Here is a 9276-nt window from a genome sequence, read left to right on the forward strand (position 1 = left end):
GACAGATGGCCGTGTCCAGCCCTTTTGAGTGTTGATTGCTAATGGCTAGCTGTAAGCAAGGTCACTTTACATTAGAAGCTGTAGGTGTGAAAGAGTAGACTAAGGAGAGGTACTGCTGGACTGGGTACAGTGGGAAAGCCTATAGACTCTTATTCTCAGAGGCCAGAAAGGTGAAGACGACTTTTGGAGAATCTGACCAGATCAGGTCAGCAAACCTGAATTCCTGGTATACTACTACCCTCACCTTGAGGACTCCTTGCCCTACTGAAGGGCTACTGAATGACAGTTTGAGCTGGTGCAACGACTGAGAAGGGGAAGCTATCCTGCAAGTATGAACAAACCATGGCTAGCAATACTAGAATGTAGGTAGCCCACCATGGGATAAGATCACTTTTCTATGGCTTTTTTTCAGCCTGGTCTTGTAATGCCCACCAAATGACTGGATGAGACTATGAAAATAAGCTGACTCATACTTTGTTCAAATACTGAACCCCAACAGAAGGATTGGGCAGTTTTGCAATCCTACCAGACTTAAAACAAGCCATCCCAAATGTAGGAATGGTAGACCAAGATTTCAGAGAACAGCTAGGAGCACAGCCTGTCTTCTAGACCCAGGGTCCCTGTGTTGAGAACCTTCTAGACCCAGGAGCGCTGTTGACAGTAGAGAAGGCAAGACAGTGAAAAACACTGAAAAGAAAACACCATCAGCATGTGACAAAGTTTCTTACTTCTATATTAAACATTAGCCTGAACTTTTCTTTATTCAAGTAATAAGTTCAATGTCAACAAACAAATCTGTTGGAAGAAGTAGACCCAGAATGTTACCTAGACATAAGGACAGTGAGACTTTATCTCCCATACTTTGGACAGGCTATTAGGAGGGAAGGGTCTCTGTGGGACAGAGGGTCAGAGAAGAAGAGGAGGAAGTCCTTCCAGGAGATGGACTGGCACAGGGACTGAAACAATGGGCTGACACATGGGAGAGATTGTAAGGAGGGCCAAGGACTAAGCCGGATGGCATTCTGTGTAAACAGGGTAGATATGAGTAGGAACCAACTCAATGGCAAATGAGAGTTTAAAAAAGAATATGCTAGTAAAACCATTAAGGAAAATTCTAAAACAAACATCTCTAGCTTTACTGGCTCATTACTCCAATACTCCAGAAGTCAGCAAATAGACCAGTGTTTCCCAAAGTGAGTGCTACCATCTCCTTGGGGAGATGCTGGAACCACCCAGCATCTGCAGAAGCAGGGACCTACACTTCATCCTAGATTGGTAGGCTATCAGACAAAGGTGCCAGGGAGGCAATGAGTGACCCACCCACCCACAAAAGGGGGTAGAGGGTAGGCCAAATCAGTTTGGGAACATAGGAGATAGACCATAAAGTACTTTAAAAGTTATTTTTATTAAACTGCATCTAAAGTAGTACTATCTAAAATGTACCTTGGGGACTGACAAAAAATGGTTTGCATTTTCACCGTTCAGTCTACTTCACTGAACACAGCACACACTGGATTATAAAATATAAGCTATAGATGAGCAAAACATTATTCTGAAGTCACCCAAAAGCTCAAACATGTAAATAAAAAAATAAGGAAAAAGAGTTAAAATTTGCTACCATGTTGCTACATTTCTCAGAAAAAATGACAAACATTTAACTATTTGAAACCAGTAACATTATATTTGAAGAGTACTCCATTGCTTAAAGGGAACCCTAAAGGCCTATGGACTCAATGAGTACCTCATCTGTTGACTTCAGGCTGAAAGAATTCACAATGGCTGACCTCAGAATACTGCTTGACCCTACTTCTGCTTTACTGGCAGGACAAACTGCTAGTGCTACATGGCCACCACACCCCTTCTGACACCTCAGGGAATGAAAGTAAGCCATTTGCGGTAAGACAGCTCATCTGAGGGGAAAGCAAAGGGGTGTGTGTGTGTGTGTGTGTGAGAGAGAGAGAGAGAGAGAGAGAGAGAGAGAGTTGTGTTTTGTTGTATTTGGGGGGGGGGGGGGAGGGCAGGGCCACCCGGATTTGAATGAGAGAAAGTTTTTATTTTGTGGAGTTCACGTCTTACCATTTCCTGAACTATGAGTGCAAATAAGCCTTTCAAAATCAGCAGTTCATTTTAAATCAGATCAGTTTACAAATATTTAAATTTTGGAGCAAGCTGTCCTTCTAAATATGCTAATCCAAATTCATTTATATAATTTGGGCAAATTGTCGAAGAATGGAGAATTTTTAACAATAAAAATGAAGAGGGAAGGTCCATATGCACTGGGAGGGAAAGGGGGAAATTCACATGTTATCTCGAGAAATATTACTATCTACCATTTGTTTGATAGCATACTTTGAAAAGAAAAAAGGAAAACTGGACAAAACATATTCACAAGAGTCCTATACCCCACAATGTTTTACAAAACAAATTCTTTTGCTATGAACTTTCTGGAGCAATAGAATATACTACAGACGAATTCCTTAATTACATGGCAATGTTTTAAAGTTTTTGATTGTACTGTAAAACCTCACCTCCTTCCAAAACCCAAACCCACTGCTGTCAAGTACACTCAGGCTCACACGGCAGGGTAGAGCAGTGCCTTCCACAGGGTTTCCAGACTGCCACATTTTTCTTCAAGGCCACTGGGAGGAGTGAACCAGCAAATTTTCTGGTTAACAGCTTAAACCACTACACCATGATGGCTTCTGATTGTAAAAAAAAAAAAACAGACCCACTACCAGAGTCAATTCCCACTCATATTGAATCTGGATAATGTTTCTGAGACACTCAATTTTTACAGGAGCAGAAAGTCTGAGCTCTCTCAACACTGAAGTTAGCGCAATCTAATGTCTAACCCAAAACACTACCAGGGCTCCTTAGAGTCCCTTTATTTAAAAGGAAAAGTTCAGAAAACTCATTTCTAACCTCTTATTTCATGAATGTTATTGTTGCTGTTGGGTGCAGTGGTGTCTATTCTGACTCATTGTGACCCCATGTGATAGAGTGGAACTGCCTTAGAGGTATTTATGGGGGAGTGGGTTGGTTACAGGGTGGGCTGCTCAGCAGTCTGCAACCACCTGGCCCTTTGCGGGAGAAAGATGGGGCCTTCTACTCTCGTAAAGAGACCTGCTGGGGGTACTTCTACCCTGCCCCACGGGGCTGTTATGAGTCAGAACTGATTCAATTGCAGCGAGTGAGTTAAACTTTATGGGAGCCAAATAATAGCATCTTTCTCTCACAGAGATACTGGCTGAGTTTGAACCCTCAGCCTTTGAGTTAGCTGTGAAATGCTTAACTGAGCCCCAGGCTCCTTATTTAATGAGTGTGAATTCATTTAAATCGTATATTTCAAATTAATGAAGCATCATGGTGTTCTGAAGGTTTTCATGCCAAGTTACGTTGTCCACAGGGTGGCAGTCTCATAGTCTTAACTATGTCCTTTAAGTCAATTCCAATATTTAAAAAGACACACATTCACACGCATGCACGCATGCTCATAATTCACTGTCTGATCAACCTTTCAGACAAAACTTCCCCATTTTCCTCCTCAAACAAAGCCAGCAATGCTTACTAACTTCTCAATTTCTTGCAGCAGTTATTTTTCTGGAATGTCTTTGTCCTCAAATTCACTCACAGTCATCCAGTCAGTACTGACTCGGAGAGATCCTGTAGCACAAGGTAGAACTGCCCTTGTGAGTTTCCGAGACTGTAATTGTTTATGGGAGTAGAAAGTCCTGTCTTTTTCCAGAGGAGCAGCTGGTGGTTTCAAACTTTGGACCTTGCAGATAGCAGCCCAATATGCCAGCAGGGCTCCCACTTCCCCAAACCAGCAAAATTATTCTGACTGGGCCCTTCTGTTTTATTTCCTGTGTGCACCCTAATTAAGGAGCAACTGGAGAGACGACCTGCTACGAGATTGTTTCTGTACAAATCCCTGACCCAAACCAGTAAGAAGAAGGGGTTTAGGCACCACAGGAATAATCCTTGGTCCTCCAGCTCAACCCACACTACGCCCACATTTATTTTTTTACCAAAACATTTAGCAGATTACCAGAAACTCTTTCTCCTGGTTAAATACGCCCCTTAGTGCACAATTCAAGGACCTTCACAATCTGGCCCCCACGAATCTTCAAATACCTCCTACCCGAATTGTCTTCAAGAGTCCAGGGCTTTCAGCTAGGGATGCAAATATCCTGGATGGAAGTCACCATATAGAGGGGTCCACTAGTCATGAGTCAGGCCTTGACGGCCTTGGAGAGGCCCCTGAACCAATCCTGTAAATTCTTCTGTCCACCACAACCTATATATCCCAGTCACGGCCCATTCCCACCCTGGGAACCCCACCTCTAACTGTGATGCTGACTTGCCGCATGCCATGCACGTGTGACAGTTTTCTTTAACCTCCCACGTCTTTTCCGAAGTTCTGTTTATCAGCAAACCTTTGGACACCATTATGAGCCCAGGGCCAATGGTCTCCCCCATCTGGATAAGAAGTCTTTGTCCTACCCTTGTTCTAATACTACAATAAATGGTCTCTTAAAAGTCTTTTTTTTCCCCCCCGAGTCCAGGGGGGATTAAGATAAACTCTCCAGTCATTGCAACCTGCTAATTTTCATTCCCTCATTCCCATGTTCTCTGACTGCTCGCCAGTCCCGAGCACTGCTCCAAGGGCTGGTGACACAGGGCTAAGTCCAAAGTGACACTTGACAGAACAGAAAGATGGCAGGGGGGAGAACGTGGATAAACTCCAGGGCCCTCCAACTCTAATAGGTGAGTTAGTGCTCAATAAACACCATTGAACTCACACTGCGAGTTGGGGTGGAGTGTTCAAAGGACTTCAGAGGAGGGGCACTGACACCCCGGGCTAGACCCTAATCTATTCCTGCAGGCTCTCTCCCAGTATATCCTGCTGTACTCCCGCTCAGCACAAATGTGCGAGCCCTTAGCGCGCCTCTGCACTGCTGGTTTCTCCTCCCATGGCTCCAGCTAACAGCTTCAACCCTCTCCAAGGCAACCTTCACCCCACTCTCCCCACATATCCCGAGAGGGGCTCTAGGGACTGGTAAACCTCTCACGGTCCTAGGGTTCATCTCTTCTGAAAAATTATATTACCAGATACGATTGTAATTACCTGTCTACCTGTGTCAAACCTCCTTCAACACTTAGTTATGAGCACCTGCTAAATGCCAGGAACTATTCTAGAAGTTTTCGTTTCAGCATTAAATTATCCTGTTATTGCTTACATGTCATGTAAAAATGATAAATAGATTTGAAGACACAAAATATATTTAATAAATTTTTGTCTTTATTTCTAACCAGCAGAAATGTGTTTTCTCAGAGTTTGGGAGGCATAGAGTTCAAATTCAGCATAGATCACTTTAGGGGAAGGGTTCCTTTCTCTGCTGGCTGAGGAGAAGGTCCCTCTCCTTCTAGCTTGTGTTTAACCTCTTTTATAGTTCAAAGGAGATTAATTCAAAACCCAACCTACACTAATGCTGTCTCATCAGCATAGCAAAGACAAGAGGAACCCTTCCCAAACGGGATAGTAAACACAAGCAGAGAGGTTAGGATCTACAACACAGTTCTTTGTAACAGTGAGCAAGAAGGGATACAATACAGTAACACTTTTGTTTTAATTTCAACGTTTTGTGAGATACAAGTTACATACCATAATGTTGTTTAAAATGTGCAGGCAAGTCAATGTTTTCAGTATATTTACAGAATTACATCATCGCCACCATAATCTAAATTTACACACACGTTCACTACCATAGGGTCAACTCCAATTTATAATGACCTCATAGGATTGCCCCTTTGGGTTTCTGAGACCATAACTCTTCACAAGAGTAGAAAGTCTCGTCTCTCTCTCACTCTCAGAAAAGGCTGGTAGTTTCAAACTGCTGATCTTGCAGTTAAGTAGCCCAATACATTGCTACTACACCACTCTTTTTAAAAATATATACTCAGAAACCCATTTGGACAATCTCCTATCCAAATGGGTTTCTGAGTCACGGTCAGTATGGGTCCAAATAGACTTTATGGCAGTGAGTTTGGTGTTCGTTAGAAGCCACTGCCATCACCCCCAGCCAACCATTTCTCTCCAGATTTGTCTATTCTAGATATTTAATATAAATGGAATTATAAAAAATTCTAATTTTGTGTCTGGCTTCTTTCATTTAGCGTAAGGTTTCTTTCATTTAGATTGTAGATTTACATTAGAATAACATACCCTTGGTAACGAATGTACAAATGTGCTTTATGAAATTGATGTATGTATGGATTGTGATGAGTTGTATGAGCACCCAGTAAAATGATTAATTAAAAAAAAGAATAGCATACCCTTGAATGGATATGCCCCATTTTATTTATCTATTTGGTCAATGAACATTTGAGTTGTTTCCACTTTTTTGCTCATGTATAAATGCTGCTATAAACTTTCACACCAAAGTTTTTGTGGGAACATATGTATGTTCTCATTTCCCTTTGGAATATATGTAGAAGTGGAATTGCCAAGTCATATAGTAATTCTATTTGAACATTTTGATAAAATGCCCAACAGTTTTCTAAAGCGACTACACTATTTTACATGGTCAGTAGTACATTTCAGTTCCAATTTCTCCATAATTTTTGGATCTTAAAATGCAAAACTGTTTCAATACTCTTAACCTGCAGGATTTTATATTCTAGTGGAGAAAGACAAGAAACAAAAAAAAGGTTATTTCAAATTCAGGTAAGCTCAATGAAGAAAATAAATAAAATGGGGTAAAGTACAAGGAAAAGGGGGGCTCTAGCTAGAGTGGCCAGAGAAGATCTTTCTGAGCAAGTACCGTTGATCTGAAACGTGAAGAACTGGAGGGAAAACAGCACAATGAAACAGCTAAGTCATAAACCCTGAGACAGAACAAGTGGCATGTTCAAGGAACAAAAAGGAAGCTGCAGTGTAATCAAGCAGAGAAGGAGGACAAAGCTGGGAGGGGAGGGAGGCAAGCAAAAGGCAGATAATATTAGACAACATGGTTTAAGAATTAGATTTTTACCTGAAGTGACAGTCATTTTAAAATCCTATTTCTTTAAATTCAGGCATTCGTTTCTACACACATTTATTGGACTTTCAAGTATTTTCTGATTGCACCTAACAGTGGCCAATGTGGCTCAATCCACACCATGCAGTTAGCATCATTTGATTTTGTGGCCCAGGAGATCACACTCTGGTGAAGAATGGTGCTTTAGTAACAGGGCTCAAAAGAACATGACTGAATCTTCACAAATTTATCATTCAGTGTTATTGAGTTTAAGGTGTCTGGTTTACTAACAGGAGTTAACTCCATTTTCAATAAAGGAAATCAGTAAGGATATAGTTGTAGATCATTCCTATATTCTCGATTCTTCCTTTAAACTCTTAATGAAATTTCATTTCTATTGATTAAAAATTAATTTCCAGCTGCTAAATGTAAAGCCCAGGGGGATTGCATTTTCTCTAAGGCTTGAATCTTTTAAAACAAGAATGTATACACTTATTAATGCTTTGGGTTTTCCAGAAAGAGATCCTTAAAACTCAAAGTGACAGGAAATGGTACACTCCAGTCTCTCAGAACAGCCTATCACTGTAGAATCAAGGCAAGTTCCTATCAGCTTCAGCGTCCACGGTTCTCCCTCCAGTCACCCTTGTAAACCCATCTGCCCCACTCCACCCCCACCCACCCCTTTATGATTCACATTCTCAGCCAGAAGGAATCTAACCAGTTCTTCCAGAACCAGGACACTCTACTCCAGATTCTTTCCCAGTCTCCTCCCCAGGACGGATTCCTCACTCACCTCTCACTTCTCCCCATCAGATAAAGCCCTACCCTGTTCCAACTCTCCCTGAGGCTACATCCTGCCGGTGTAATCCAATTACTCTCCTTGTTTCATCCTTAAGCATTAAGTGGGTCATCAATAGCCACTCCGTTGAAAGTAACATCCATTTTAGCACCTTTCGGTACAAAACACCAAGTCACGGCAAATATTTCCATTAGTGAAGACAGCGCACAGTAGGAGTAAAATAGCTCCTCCCTAGATATACCTCAGCAGATTATTTCCAAACTTACGGTCCCGCTAAAGCGATACAGAAACTCCGGCTCTTAATAATGGCACGAGCCTGAAACCCACCCACAAGAGTCACTTTTCCTTCTTAATTTGTTCCCGGAGGCCCCATAGACTAAACACTCTCTAGCGGACCCCGTTTTCTGTTTCAGCTTGCGTTTAAGATAAGGCTTTTGTTTCCTTTACAGCTCACATGTTGCTGACACAGCTGCCCCTTCTCTGTGATAAACACAGGGCTTCTATATTTAAAAATACAGTGAAACTTTGTTATAACATCCCCTCCCCAGTCTCCTGCCAATTTTCTCTCTGCCCGGCCCCGCCCTTCCCCCTCGCCCCCCAGGATTTTTCTCTCTTCCACGCGCTAAACGTCAGACCCTTTGGAGCGCCACCCCCGCCCCTTCAAGAGGGCTCCTCGTGGCATTTTCCTTTAAAAACAGGAAAAGAAACAAGGGCAGGTTTCCCTTTCCCCACGGGCCTGGCAAGCCGACGGCGCTCTGTCCGCGGCTGCGGGGCCGGGGGTTTTCGCGAGCGCCGCCGAAGGTCAAGTTGGGAGGAGCGCCGGGCGCCGCCCGCCGGGGGGGCTCGCCGCCGGGCCGGGCGCCGCTGCGGGGTGACCGGTCGGGCCCCCACGCCGCCCCCCGAAACGGCCCGGCGGAGGCAGCGCCGGCGGGGTCGCCCGGCCGCCGGAGGAGGAGGGGAGGTGTCCCCACCCGAGCAGTCGGCTCTCGGGGACCTGCCGGGAGGGAGCGGCCGCGGGGCGGGGAGGAGAGATAACGCCAGCCCCGAGTTAATCATCACCACCTGAACGTCTGGAAAACTACCGCGCGGGGGAGGGGCGCGGGCCGGAGAAAGCGAAACTCGACCCGGGAGCCCAGCTCCGGAGCCCGAGGGACCCCGAGCGCGCACGCCGCTCCAGCGGGTCCTCGCAGACCCAGGGGCGCCCGACGCGGCCGGCCAGCCGGGGCTACCAATTCACGGGCGGCCACTTCACTTTTCCTGTTCGTTTCATTGGCAACTTAACGCGGGAATGAGACAGCCAACGTTGTTGAAAACGTTTCCCCAAAGTTGATCTTGGAAAAGAAAAAAAACTTAACTTTCCCATACCGGGAGTCGAACCCGGGCCGCCTGGGTGAAAACCAGGAATCCTAACCGCTAGACCATATGGGAAGCGCTGCTAGCGACGCTGCCGAGACCCAC

At 44.4% G+C, this 9276-nt stretch overlaps 1 protein-coding gene and 1 non-coding gene across 2 annotated transcripts in view; both read right to left on the reverse strand.

Annotated features, from left to right (window-relative positions):
* The window catches only part of ELF1 (E74 like ETS transcription factor 1), a 117832-nt gene that overhangs the window by 108051 nt on the left and 505 nt on the right, over positions 1 to 9276 (reverse strand). The gene's annotated exons all lie outside the window — the stretch shown is intronic.
* TRNAE-UUC (transfer RNA glutamic acid (anticodon UUC)) lies at positions 9175 to 9246 on the reverse strand. The gene has a single exon. It is a non-coding gene; the product is annotated as a tRNA-Glu (tRNA).

This window comes from Tenrec ecaudatus, chromosome 11, assembly GCF_050624435.1.
Source record: "Tenrec ecaudatus isolate mTenEca1 chromosome 11, mTenEca1.hap1, whole genome shotgun sequence".
NCBI classification, from domain to species: domain Eukaryota; kingdom Metazoa; phylum Chordata; class Mammalia; order Afrosoricida; family Tenrecidae; genus Tenrec; species Tenrec ecaudatus.